At 33.3% G+C, this 14,802-nt stretch overlaps 1 pseudogene; it reads right to left on the bottom strand.

Moving 5' to 3' along the window:
* Window positions 1-7,830: 7,830 nt before the first annotated feature.
* On the bottom strand, window positions 7,831-9,143 carry LOC120196512 (annotated as a pseudogene).
* Window positions 9,144-14,802: the final 5,659 nt, after the last annotated feature.

Genomic DNA, 14,802 nt, shown 5'->3' with positions numbered 1-14,802 from the left:
TATATAGGCAGACCTTGTTAGAGTTGCGAAGTAGGAAATGATATAAAGCTCATAAAACTACACATATCTCTTCCTTAAAAGCTTCTTCAATTCTTTCATTTCCTTTCCCTCTGTAGATGATGTGCGTCGTTCTCTTTCTTTCTCTTTCTCTCCTTTTCCTTCATCGCCATTAATTATTCCTTATGAAATATATAAATACGAAAGGAAAGAAGTAATAGTAAACAGAGAAGTTTATAAAGGAATGAAAATGGAGGCTGATCTGCGGAAAACAGATAATTCACTTTCTCAAAACAAATAACCTTAGCTCAACAGACAGAGAGAGAGAGAGAGAGAGAGAGAGAGAAAGAGAGATGGAAAAGCAAAGAGGTCACTATTCTTTCTTCTTCTTCACCACTTTTCTCTCTGCCAATACTTCTATTCGATTGATTTTTTTCACAATAACAGAAAATTGGGTTCAATTATTCTTAGGGTAATAATATAAATTTGGTAACTGAACCTTTTTATATTCTATTTCACTTACTATACTTTAAATCTTTTCAATTTCTTCACTAAATTTAATACATTGAGATTTTTTTTATCACTCGGCCGTTTTTTCACTAACGGCGTTATAAATGGATTGTTATATAAATGCAAAACAACATCGTTTTGATGAAAATTTATTTTTTTAAACGGCATCATTTTAACACTGTTAACTATTTAATGAGGAGTGACCAAAAAATTCAATATAATAAATTCAGTGGAAATATTGAAAATTTTTAAAGTTCAATGAGTAAAATAGAAAAAAGAGTAAAGTTCAATAATCAAATTTGTAATTTACCCTTAATTTTTATTAGATGACATAATGTCGAAATTACTCCCAACATTTATCAAACTGATCATTTTGACCTCTATTCTTTTTTCCTAACATTTTAACTCTCAATATTTTATTTCGAGATAAAAAATTCTCAAACATTTGATCAAATAGTTATTTTGACCCCTATTCTTTTTTTTGAGCATTTTTATCCTTAGTGTTTACTTTTAGGATAGAAAAGACCCTATTTTATATCATTAATTATTTGTTAATTAACGGTTTTCATCCATATAGGGGTCTTTTTGCCCCCAAGATAAAACGTTGTGGGTCAAAATGCTAAAAAAAAAGGAGTCAATGTGACTATTTAATCAAACATTAAAGACTTTTTTTTAACATTATGCCTTATAAGATTTATTATCAATTTACAAAAATAACCTTATCAAGGAAAATTAAATTGTGGGTATATTTGGGTTTAAATGTATTATTCAACTCAAGTTCTCATTTTCTTTTCTCTATTTGATATTCAATGAAAAAATAAATAAAAGATGACTCCAAATTAATAATATTGAGAAGGGCTGCTATTATTGTAATTTTAATAGGCATAAAGACAAAGTTAATTTAGCATTTTGTGTGTTTAAAATCGGATTTTAGCATTTTGGTGCAGAGGGAATCGATACCCCCATGAGGGAACCGATTCCCCCTTTGAAGGGGAACCGATTCCCCCTAGGGGAATCGATACCCCCTGAGGGTTCTGGTTATATCACGCCCATAACTCTTTCTTTGCCTCAAACTCTCTTCTCTCCTTATTCACGCCGTTCTCCTCTCCACTATCACCCTATATCTCCATTTTGCCTCAAATCAACAATTTTAATCAGAATTCACTTCAAATATCATCTTCTAAACCTGCTAGCATCATTAAAATCGTGCAAACAACATCAAAATCCACTCAATCTCATCTTTCAAGGTAAATTTTTCTAAACTCTCTATTTCATTGATTTTAAACATAGGACTAGTTTTAATTAGTTCTAGATAGAAATAGTGATCGGGCATTGATTGTTCAGTGATTAGAAACTAGATATTACAACTAATTTTATCAAAAACACAAGAATTTTCTAAAAACTTTTTGAAATTTTTGAAATAAAAAAAATGTGTTTTTCAAATTATTGTGTTTTAATTGAATTATGTTGTTGTTATGAAAACTATACATATATTGTTTTTCAAAATCTTAATTTTCAATAGTTTTCAAAAACTTGCCCATTAGGATTGATTTAGAGAACCTTGAAATATTGAGGACTCAATTGAGTTTTGGGATTGATTGAATTGCATACATGTGTTTTCTAAATTGCAGGTTATCCATCTATTCTGATTTCCTAAACCATGTCCAATCCTAAACGTGCTAGGTCATCATCTAGTCGCTCACACCGTCAACCAAATCTACCTCCAAATCCTCCTCCTATTCCTGAAATTCCAATTCCTAATCCTAATCCAGTTGATCCCAATTTAACTATCCAAAATTCATGCTTCAATCATCCTGGTCCCAGAAATCATCGTTTTTGGTATTATCAATATTTTGACTCTTACAAAATTAGAGAAGAACGTATCCCTTCTCGTCAAGCTATGTTAGATATTAATTTTAAATATCTTCCTCTTTTACAAGAGTGAAAATTCGATAAACTTTATGACCTTGAACCTATAGTTTACCATCAACTTGTTCGAATCTTTTATTCTAATGTCGTTTGTGTCAAAAACTGAGCTCAAACTGAGACCATAGAAGTTCGTTCCTACCTCCTAGGACAGTTCTTACATATTAACTCGGCTTACATAGCCAAGACATTAGGATTAGATAACAATCGTATTTCAAATGAAAAACAAATTTTAGGTTCTCGTTATAAAAGAAGGGATAGTGTGAGTGTCTTAGACCTTCATGAAAGTTTTCTTCACCTAATGATTTCTTGGTGGTTTCGACCATTCGGAGGTCGTTATTATACTCTTAGAGCCTTGGATCTTTGGTGGTTACATTGTTTTGAAAACAATATTAAAATTAACCTACCTCAGATCATTTTTGCTGAAATTCTTGAAACCGTAAATCTTGTTCCTAACAAGAAACTTTGTTCATCTCTAGTTTACGGTTGCATTTTGAGTAATCTATTTTCTAAAGCCGGGCTTAGAGTAGGTCTAGATGTCTCCTTTCCTCTAAAGAAACAAATTAATCTTCTTTCCTTAACGAGAGCGGGATGGATAAAGGATAAGGAAACCGGTGAATAGGTTTGATCTTCTGAAAATACTCCGGGAGCTAGTTCTTCACGAGCTCCACCAAAAGCTGACGACGATCCCGAGCTTGAACAATTAATGCGAGACATCGACGAAGCCGAAGATGAGCCTGAACAGCCCAAGGAGCAAGCACAACAAATGCATCAAATGCCTCCATATTTTCAATCTTTTATGGAGACATTCGATTTCCGATATGCTACCATGGATTCGCGCTTTACTTCTATAGAGTCTCATTTATCCACAATGGGAGCTCAACAATTAGAAATTCTCCGAGAGATGCGCACAAACAACGCTTCGATGAATGAACGTATTGATGCACTCTCACATGAGATGGCTGCTATGCGAGCTCGTTTTCCTCCTCCCGATTCGGATGTTTGATTCTGTGTTTAGCTTTAGAACTTTGAACTAAAAGATTATTGTTTCAACATTTTGAATATTTTGGAATGTTTGATTTTGTGGATTGTTAGACTTTGGATTTGTTTGGATGTTTGAACTTATATATTATGTGGTTAAATTTATTCATTATTGCATCATTTACATCATGTTAGATATATGACCAATTTTGCCATGTCACATTAATTATGAATATTGATTATGAAACTAATGGCTAACGTTTCTCTTGCTTGTGATCTTAGCAGCTTAAACTATATATAATTGGCTAAATGATTTGAAAACCTTGTTTAAATTCTTTTAAAATGTCTTTTTGATTTAACAAAAAGGGGAAGAAGTGTTAAGTGTTTTAAATGGGAGAAGTGTTAAAGTAAGGGGGAGTAATTTCAAAACATGATTTCAAAATCTTAAAATTACTAAAATATTTTTTTATATCAAAAAGGGGGAGATTGTTGAAAACATTTTGATATTTCGATATAACAAATTAAGTTAAATGAATTTTAAGATTTTCCAAAAAGATTTTCTAAGTATATTCGATATAATTGTTCGAATATCAAAATATTACTCCAAATCTTTCAAATGTCATTTTTAATCCTTACTCAAGTGTAAAATTAAGTTTTAATCTTAAAATAATTTCAAAACGATTTTACAAAATATTTCGAACCATCTCAAAGCCAAAAATTCCAGATTGCTCAGAGGGAACCGATTCCCCCCAAGGGGGTACCCATTCCCCCTTAATGGTTTGGCTCTGAGAATTCCAGTATGCTCGGAGGGAACCGATTCCCCCCTAGGGGGTACCGATTTCCCCCTGTTTAACGGTCGAAATATTTGAATTTTACACTTAGGGAACCGATTCCCCTTAAGGGGTACCGATTCTCCCCACGCTCCAAACTGTTTTATTAATTGATTTCACACTAAAATGGCTATATTATCTTCATTAATGATCCCCAACATTAAGAAGTGATTCAAGGTGTATTTAAGCTAGCTTAGAAGCCATTGATAAATAACAAGAAACATCAAGCAACTAGAATCAAGAGAAAATCAAATAGAAAGCATCAAACCTCAAGTTTGAGCATTTCAAGCCTATTTTTCATTCAATATTCATTTTGCTTTCAAGAACACTTATTGTGCTCAATTGTATTCATTCTTGAGTGTTCTTTTCTTTGTTCTAGAATTGTGCAAACAATCTACCTTGTGAGGATTTCCTTGTAAGTTTGCAAATTTGTATTGTTCTCTTTGGGAGAGAGTGTTCTCAAGAATTTGGGGTATAATTCTTGAGGGTTTGTAAGGTTACTCTTTTTCCTCAAAAGAAAGACAAATTAGTGAATTTGTGGAAAATCCTTAGTGTGGATAGCTAAGGTAGTGGACGTAGACTTTGGTTGAGAAAGTCGAACCACTCTAAATCGTTGTGCAATTTCTTTCAATTTTCTACAAAAGCTTCCACAAAAATTGTTATTGCCAATTCACCCCCCCCCTCTTGGCCGATTCCGTCAATCGATTAACTCAACAAAATCCCCTTTTTAAAGGTTAAAAGAATTGTAAACAAGAAAACCTCTTAAAGGAAGGTGTTTACAAAAATTAGGCTCACTAAAACACTAATATTTACAAGAGAAAGAAAATTAAGAATGAAAAACTCTTATCTTGTGTTTGATTGTTTGGATAGGTGTTTTCCAACCTTCTTCAAGTGTCATCAACTTTTTTTTATATGTTAGAATGAGTTTGTGGCCATTTCTAGTCGTTGGGGATTAATTTTCTACAAAATAAAACTACCCAGGATAGGGAGTATCGATATTCCTTTAATGAGTATATGTACTACCTTTGTAATATTTAAATAAACTAGTCATTAAAAACTATTGGGCTTGACCAGTATCGATACTATGCTTCATGGTATCGATACTACTGTGTAAAGTAGTATCGATACCCCCTTGAATACCAATACCTATTTCATTATGGAATTTGATCAATTTGGCAAACACCTGGTAGTATCGATACTTCTCTTACCTTTGGTATCGGTACCACATGAACAATATCAATACACTACAGCAAAACTGTACATTTGAGGCGTTTTTTTACCTATAGCGGCGTTTTTTAAGCGCTGCAAAAAAAACCTGCGGCGCTATAACAAACGCCGCAAAAAGCGCTGCTGAAAATAACGTCGCTAAAGTTCGCGGCGTTTGGTAACAAAAAACGCCGTAATAGGTAACGATATATAGCGGCGTTTGTCCAACAAACGCCACAATAGGTGTTGATATTTAGCAGCGTTTTTCCAACAAACGCCGCAATAGGTGTTGAGATTTAGCGGAGTTTTTCCCACAAACGCCGCAATAGGTGTTGAGATTTAGCGGCGTTTTTACCACAAACGCCGCAATAGGTCTTGAGATTTAGCGGCGTTTTTCCCATAAACACCGCAAAAGATCTGGTATATAGCGGAGTTTTTTTAGAACAAACGCCGCAAAAGGTCATATCTATAGTGATGTTTTAAGATACAAACGCCGCTAATTACCTCTCTATAGCTAAAAGAAATTGATTTTGCAAATTAAAACTAATTTGTCAAATGTTGTTTTCTACTCTTTTATTACCCAAATTTAACCTGTAGCATTTTCCAATAAACTTGACATCCATAACAACAAACTTAAAATCCATAACAAGAAAAATGAAATCCATAATAATAAATCAAAGTTTACATTAACGTAAAATATAATGTAGTTCAACATTATTAACTATAATAAACAATAATATCTAAGATATTTTGCTTCTAATCTTACACATTCTTCAAAACTCTTCGTCACAATGAGGCGCTTAAATTCAAAGAGATAAATATAGTTTATATGGGAAAACAATGATGCAGAGCTAGTATCGTCCTGTCATTTCTTGCACAGATATTTTGCTTCATGAGGTCTTACTCCAATTGGCATGCCACTTGAAAAGGCCTCATCCATGGCATTGCATAACTTGGAACTAGATCTTACCAAGTTCAAGGATTGGTGGAGCAAATTTCAAAGCTTGAAATGCCACCTGATATTAAATAATGAAAAATTAGAATCTTGAGAGCAAACATAACTTGGTAAAGAAGAGGGCAAAGTGACCCAAATTCAGTAAGATTTTCTAATTGTTGATGTGCCATTGGTCCATTGTGTTAATTTACTTTATGCAAATAAAATATAGGAACTTGACTATACATTCAACCTTTCGTTTACAAAATGACTTTCAGAGTATTGCTCCTGACCGTTTCAGAAAGATTCCAAGTCATTGCCAGATTCGTCTAACCGACGCTCATAAAATGAACTTGAAATGCCTTCTTTACAATAGATCCCTATATTAGTCAAAAGATGGCAGACACCCTACATTACATGACAAGGTTAGTGCCATAAATATAATCTATGCTTAAACAAAAGCCCATCATACTCTACATTCAACCTTCCGTTTACACCTAAAGTGAATCAAAATTAACTGAAAAAAAAATTATAGATACTTAAAAGAAAAGCACAAAACAAGGGCTTCTAACATTTAAGTATAACATAAGTGAGGAATGTAACTAAATTCCACTTGAACATCAGCAGTAGAATGTTAATTAAATTCCACTTGAACAGCAGCAGTAGAATGTTGATTAAATTCCCAACCATTCAATTCTTTACTAAGAATATGCATCCAACTATCAATATCAGGATATGTAATGATAGGTATGTACTTCATTTCATTTGACCAGTAGTGGATATAATGTTAATTAAATTACCAAATTCTTCTATAAACATATGCATCCAAACATCAATATCATGGTAAAGAATGGCATATTTATACTTCAATTCAATGTCCAACATGAAGCCCATATGGTGATGATACCAACAATAATGCTCTATCTCTATAATGATTCTTGCCCATAATTTAATGTACATCTTAAGCATAGCAAACAAACGATTATTCCAACAAAAGCATATAATTACAATTCAATACATGATATTTATAGTTTACGAGGCAATAAAGAAATACCTCAAAAGTCAGGAGGTTGAAAGCATGTATTTAACGGCGAAGAAACATCCCCAGGTTACTGTTTGGGTCCAAAGTAACCTGATCATCATCCATAACTCCTGAATCAACCCCTCCAAGTGTTTCTACCAAAAAAACAATAATGACAGGGGAAATGAAGATGCTAAAGTGAGTAAAACAACAAACAAATAAATAAAAAGCTAACCTCGCAACTCATTAAAGAAATTGAACAGATCATCAGGCGATGATAAAGATGATAATCGACTAGTTACATGATCAGTTAACCAATCATCCATTAAACCACCAATCTCTCTCAATTGGATAATGAGCTGATCTAATTTCAACTCCAACATGTCATCACATGACTGCAATACGCAAACACTCATCAATTTTAGTCATAGAAAAATGATTACCAGAATAAGTCCAATAATGTTTTTAGGGTGCTCATAATAAACTGGAACTCTGCTATGCCCTTTCTCCAAAATTAAACTCATCAATTCCCTGCCCATAGTAAGCATGCAATGGTAGTTTATAAAATCAAATGAAAGTTGAAGTAGATATTCAAATGCCATCTTTCTTGGTAATTTACAGAAAACCATACCTTTCAAGCTTGGCATTAATATCAATTGCAAATGTTTCAGATATGGGAGTCATGGCATCTTTAGCTTTTTTTTCAGTGAGCTCAAGTGCTCCAGCTATAATTGTTGTCTCATCATGGGTCAGCTCTCCACCTTTGCCAGCCTAATAAAGGTCCAATAAAAGGATCGTAAATCTGAAAGTTATGATGAATGAAAGAAGGCATTGCACTTCAAAAGGCAAAGACACATCAAGAATTTTACAATTCAAAATGAGAGAAGTTAGAAAGTACAACAGTGATTAATTAATGGTCAAAAACAAATATTGATTTGATAAACAAAAACAACCAAGATAATAACTAGTTATAGAAACAAGCAAATTAAACAACTATAGGGAAAAGCTTGGATGCAAACCTCGTTTCCATGCAAATCTACTAGGGTTTTCAACTCGGATCTTCGAAAAAGTGCTATATGTCCATGACCCAACAGAAAGTCTAACAGCTGGAAAAAAAACAGAGAAGGTCAGCCACAAGAGCAATCTGAAGGAATTACATGCTTGGTTATCTTTCTCACTGTCATAAAAGCATTACTAGCAACGTTCATCACCTTGTTTATTGGGTAGGCAACAGGAAAACATATTCAAACAAGAACTCGAACGAATGGAGCTACCTTTACACCAATTGCCAAACCATATCGAGAACAAACAGATTGTGGTATTATCTGCACAAACAGTTAAATTGCAATTAGGATTTAGGGCATTCAAAGAACTTGATTCCTTTTTTAACAGCTATAAGTAATTTCACTTTCTAAGAGCAAGTCTAAAGCCATAATGGTCGGAAAACAATTTTATAAACCAACGTTTGCAACCTTCTGGGAAAAAGCTGCTCAGCCAAAAGTTTAGCAAATAATATCCGAGTAACATATCAAAATTTTCATATCACAACTAATCAGTGTTTAACAAGGATTTCTAGCTCTACCGAGTTAAAAAAACGCTTCAAATAAAATAAGACAAGGTGGATACTCACCTCACCGAACAGAAGAATCAAGGTCACTGAAATCAAGATAGCACCCCAAGCTGTGTTGAGAAACGGAGGAGAAAGGGAAAGAGACGGAGATTTGAGAAGGAGAAGCATAACTATGAACCAAAATGCACACTGAAACTAGTCTAAAGTCGAGAGGGAGGAGAGAAGATGAAACATTTTATTTTTTTAGAAAGGGGAGCGGGAATGGAAAAATAGGTGAAGGGGAAAATGAAATAGGGTTAAAGAGGCACCGGATTTAGCAACTTTAAACTTGCGGCGTTTTAAAAAACAAACGCCACTAAAGTACAAGTCTAGCGGCGTTTGTATAAAAATGCCACTAATGTACGAGTCTATAGCGGCGTTTGTATAAAAACACCACTAATGTACGAGTCTATAGCGGCGTTTGTATAAAAATGCAACTAAAGTACAAGCCTATAGCGACGTTTGTAAACACAAACGACACAAAATTACGAGTCTATAGCGGCATTTTTATAAAAATGCCACTAAAGTACGAGTCTATAGCGGCGTTTGTATAAAAACGCCACTAAAATACTACTCTATCGCGGCATTTTGTATAAAAACACCGCTAAAGTCGAGTCTATAGCGGCGTTTGTATAAAAACGCTGCTAAAGTACTACTCTATCGTGGCGTTTTATATAAAAACGCCACTAAAGTACGAGTCTATAGCGGCGTTTGTATAAAAACGCCGCTAAAGTTACCATTTTATGGCGTTTGAAATGTAAACGCCACTATATGTTTAAAGTTAGTGGCGTTTACTCTTAAAACGCCGCTAAAAACGCCGATGTAGAACATTTTTGTTGTAGTGATATTATTCATGTAGTATCAATACCGTAAGAAAACTATCGGTACTACGTACCCATAAAACCTGTTTGTGCTCAAATTCAAGTTTAATGGACTTTGAATTATTTTTGAAAACTTTAAATAAATTCAACCGAGTCCAAAAACATTTATCCTTAATTTGTTATATCAAAATATTATAAAGCATAGTTCAACAGTATGCTTTACATTAATAAATTATTGATGAAGTTGACGACTTGATGCATATTTGAGTTACCTTCGACATTCATTTATGTTTCGTATAGTGTAAGTAAAGTTTGAATGTTTTTAGGCATTATTGAAGGATAGATTTGATCATTTGGTGCATCGGGTATCAATACAAATAAGGGGCATCGATACGGAATCAATATGAGGTATCGATACCAACTAGGGAATATTGATACCTTAGGCCAAAATATGATTCCAATATACCAATTTACTATCAATACTGGATTAAGTATGGGTACATGAATCTTGGTATCGATACCTAATAAAAGGATTGGAGTCCCTAAACCCCAAACATATATTGATATTATCCACAAGTATTGATACAATATCTATGCAATATTGATACCAAATTAAGGTCAATGTTTTAATTTAGTCAACTAGTAATGATACCAATCATATAGTATCAATATTTTACATACACATTATCGATACCTATAAATTGGTATTGATATCAACCACTTAAAATAACTAAATTACTCATGTAGTCCCTCAATTATATATAATTTATGATATGATCTCTTAAGTTTCTATATTAATATATGATTCATGTTGATGACCTCAAATATTAAAATGTTTAAAGATTAGACATTAAACCATAATATGGATTATTTGAATATTTGATAATTCAATCAGGGTTAATAAAATTATCCTTATTGTTCTGAACAGTCAATGTAACATCATTGACATAGTTCATAATTAGACTTAGTTCATAATTAGACTGGGTTAAGAGTGTTGCATTTATTGATATTAGACCTTGAGCTTAGTTGATTCTAGGACTAAATTGAGACATGTTAGGTTTTATGTGATATTGTATGCTTCTGAATTACATATGCCATATAAGAGTTTATATTATTATTGATTCATTGGCTTGTGACTAATGCAATATGATTTTTATTGAATAATTATCAATATGTTAAGAAATCTTAGCGATTTTGTAGATCTTAAGTTGTTCAATGATTCCTTGAATAACAATGAGGAACACTTATAGTAGAATGCTCTAAATACACCAGCTTAGATGGCCCCCTTAGGATCCTTTTAAAGATTTATACATGACACAAGTAGCGTAATTACAAAATATGTTTGATATGTTCAAGAGGTTTATTAAGTCTATAAATCAACCTCTGATGCCTCTACCTCCTCAAACATCAATCTCTTAGGCTCTTATTGATAAGTGACCAAATTCTAATGCATTGGGCACAAACTGGAATATGGTAGAGCCTTGATATCTATTAGGGCTTAGAATAGGTAGGAGACAAATATTTTGATTGTATTCAAAGAGAAAGTGATTTAAGACTTTTTCAAAGAGTTTAAGAAAATATGTGTAAGAAACAATTATTTTTACAGAAAGTATATAAAAGTTTCTCCATTTGAAATAGGAAGGCGGTACTGCTGATGAGTATGTCAAAAAGTTTTGTTAGTTGTGCAATTATGATGTAAAATATATCAAGACTAAGGAAGAAAAGTTTCAAATATTCATAGATGGTCTTAATAATAACACATGACCTATTTTCAAAGCTCTAGAGAGGTGTTTTTACACAAGTTGGGCTTATCCAGATAACCCTTACTCTACTAAACCATCGTCATACAAGGTGACTAGGGTGTCCTGGTTGTTTCCCAAGAGTCAAACAAGATATAAGTCTTATAAAATCTTACTGAATTAAGATCTTACGTTATCACACAAGCATTAATATTCTCACTGACAAGCTTCTACAAGTGTATTCTCATTATCACCAACCTTTACCCCAAATCATTTACTCAAAACAAGGCTGATGGCCCATGCTCACACAAGAGTATCAATACTCTTCCATGTAGTATTGATATTGGGTTTCATTGGGATATCGATACTGCCTCGAGTATCAATACCATTTGAGCATTCTAGATTTTGGGACAAGCTCATAGTATTCGATACTTTTGCTTGGGGCACCGATACTAATTTATGTTTTATGTTTAATTAAAGCCTTAGTATCAATACCTTACTTAGAGTATCAATATTCTTCCTTGAGGTATCAGTGTTGTCCTGAGTACTAGTACCATTTGAGTATTATGGAATTTGGAATTACTCTTGAGTATCGATACCCACCACCGATTACCAATATTGATCCCTGAGTATCGATACTCTAAAGAACATTATCGATACCAACATACATAATCTCTTTATTTTTCTTCCCTTTTTGACTAATAGTATTGTATTGGAGGAATAATATCGATACCATAAACCTAGATTATCATATTTTCCCAACGTTAAACCTTCAAAATCACTCCTATAACTCTCCCAAGGTCCCTAAACGTTATTTAAAGCTTAGGTAGACGTAAAGGATCATAAAAGGTCATTTATTTATGCATTAACAACATCAAATATCCATTTTCATACCATAACCTAAATGATCCCCAAATGTATCATGCACTCATAAAAGCATCAAAACTACACATGATGATCTACAAGCAGTAGAGAAGGGTTAGAAGTGTGTTACCTTAATGCTAATAGTTGGAGAAACAACCTCAAGCTCACCCAATGATCTATTTCCCTTTGTCCTTCATTGTTGAACTTTCCCCCCACTTCTCTCACTAGCATAAGTAAATGAATGAATCACTAAATAAAAAAAGGGAATTGATGAATGTAGAAAATAGAATTTATAACCATTAGGGATGAACTATAATCATCATAAGCTCCCAAGACTTAAAACCTTACTAAAACCCCCATCTTAGTCACCGTAGCCAAAATATGAAAAAAAAGGTTTAGAATGGAGCTCTAGGGGTGAAGATTACCTTTATTACCTTCATAATTTCATGCTAAGAGTTTCACATTTGCTAAAAACTAGAATGGATTGAGGGATTTTTTTTTAGAAAAAAGAAGAAGACAAGGAAGAAATGAAGGAAAAAGTGAAACCTACAATTGACATCATCCATTTTTAATGGATTTTAGCTTTTGAAATATTTTAAGGGTTATTTGCTGATTTGATCATTCCTCAATTATCCTTAATCCAGAAATACTCTTTTTAACTCATAATGGGCTCAATTGAAGCCCAAATCAACCCTTATGTGGACAAAGGCTTCTTAGATATTTATTAGGTTTATATAGTTTTCTCTCTCTCGGGTTAGCCCGGACTACGAACCCTTGAATCGGGGCGTTACATGACTAATCGAGTGATTTCCATGGAGTCAGTTCAATGAGTAAAACAAGCAAGGATTGGTGGTTTTATGAACCAGATAAGAAGACATGTAATTCCTTTTGCTCACCTTTATTGTAAAAGAAGGCGCGAGTTTCACAATGACCATCACAAATATCAACCAATAAGACTCCAAAGTCCAAAAATAGTAACACACTAGAGTTGGTAGCCCGATCTATGAGAAATATTAGTCACTTGAGAGTACTGGTGGATCTGGGTGAGGTTCCCAAATACCTATATGTGACCATTGCAAAAAACATCATCCTGGTGAATGTCGTAAGCTTTCCAGAGCATGTTATTAGTGTGAGAAGCATGGTCATTTTGTTCAGCATTGCCTAAAAAAAGCTGATCAAGATTCAAACCCTCCTTAGACAATAGTTACTCAACCTCATCCATAAAGGAGTCGAGGACCCAATAGAGCAAGGCCTAGTACTTTAGGAAGATCCAAAGGACAATCTACTATAGTGACTCATTAGGAGTGTAACACCTCAACTACGATGTACAATGTTTATGCTAGAGATGAGAATGATGGCCAAGTTATTATTGTATATACTTTTGAGGTATTTGATAAGTTTGTTTTTGCATTGGTGGATCCTTTATCCATTCATTCCTACATATTTACTTAGTTGATTCGAGATTATGACTTCACTTTAGCAAACTAAGAATGAAATTATAGCCACTAATCCTTTCGTGGATAGTGTATTGATAAATTGTATGTGTTGATTGTGACCTTTGAGGATTTAGTGGATTAAATTACATACGAATCTTATGGAGTTACCCTTCTATGAATTTGATTTGATTATGGGGCTAAACTGGCTAGGCGAGCATAAGGTTTAGGTTGCCAACAAAAATGATTGTATCTAAATGGTTTAATTGTAAACCATATCTTAGTAATGAGTAAAGGGATCAATTGTTTGAACTCAATGATCTTGGAAATGAAGGCCGAAAAAATGGTTTGTAAAGGATGCTAGGCATTCTTAGTAAATGTGATTGATTTTTGTAAGTATGATCCTAAGCTTGATTCCATTTTTATATTTTTTGATTTTTCAAGATGTATTTCTTGAGGAGTTTCTAGAGTTACATTCTGATAGAGAGGTTGAATTTAGCATTGATTTGAAAAAGAAACCACTTCAATCTCAATTGCCTCACACCAGATGAATTAGATAAATTTGATGGAATTAAAAGAACTCAAATCTTAACTTTAAGAGTTATTAGACGAAGGCTTTATATTACCTAATGTATCACCTTAGGGTGCTTAAATCTTATTCGTAAAGAAGAAAGATGGATTCATTAGACTTTGTATTGATTATCATTAGCTAAATAAGTTGACTATCAAGAATAAGCACCATCTTCTAATAATTGAAGACTTGTTTGCTCTATTAAATGGCGCCTCAATGTTTTCTAAGATAGATATATATTTCTTTTTTATCGTCAAATATGATTTTTTTAATAATTAGATCATAATGCCAAAATCAGAATTAAAGGCCTCATTAAAAACCTCATTAGCCTAGTGAAGGAAAAGAGTACCCTCAACTCAG

This window comes from Hibiscus syriacus, unplaced genomic scaffold, assembly GCF_006381635.1.
Source record: "Hibiscus syriacus cultivar Baekdansim isolate YM2019G1 unplaced genomic scaffold, ASM638163v2 tig00117034_pilon, whole genome shotgun sequence".
Classification (NCBI taxonomy): Eukaryota; Viridiplantae; Streptophyta; class Magnoliopsida; order Malvales; family Malvaceae; genus Hibiscus; species Hibiscus syriacus.
Note: the sequence above shows the minus strand (reverse complement) of the source record. Positions and strands in the feature narration are given on the sequence as shown.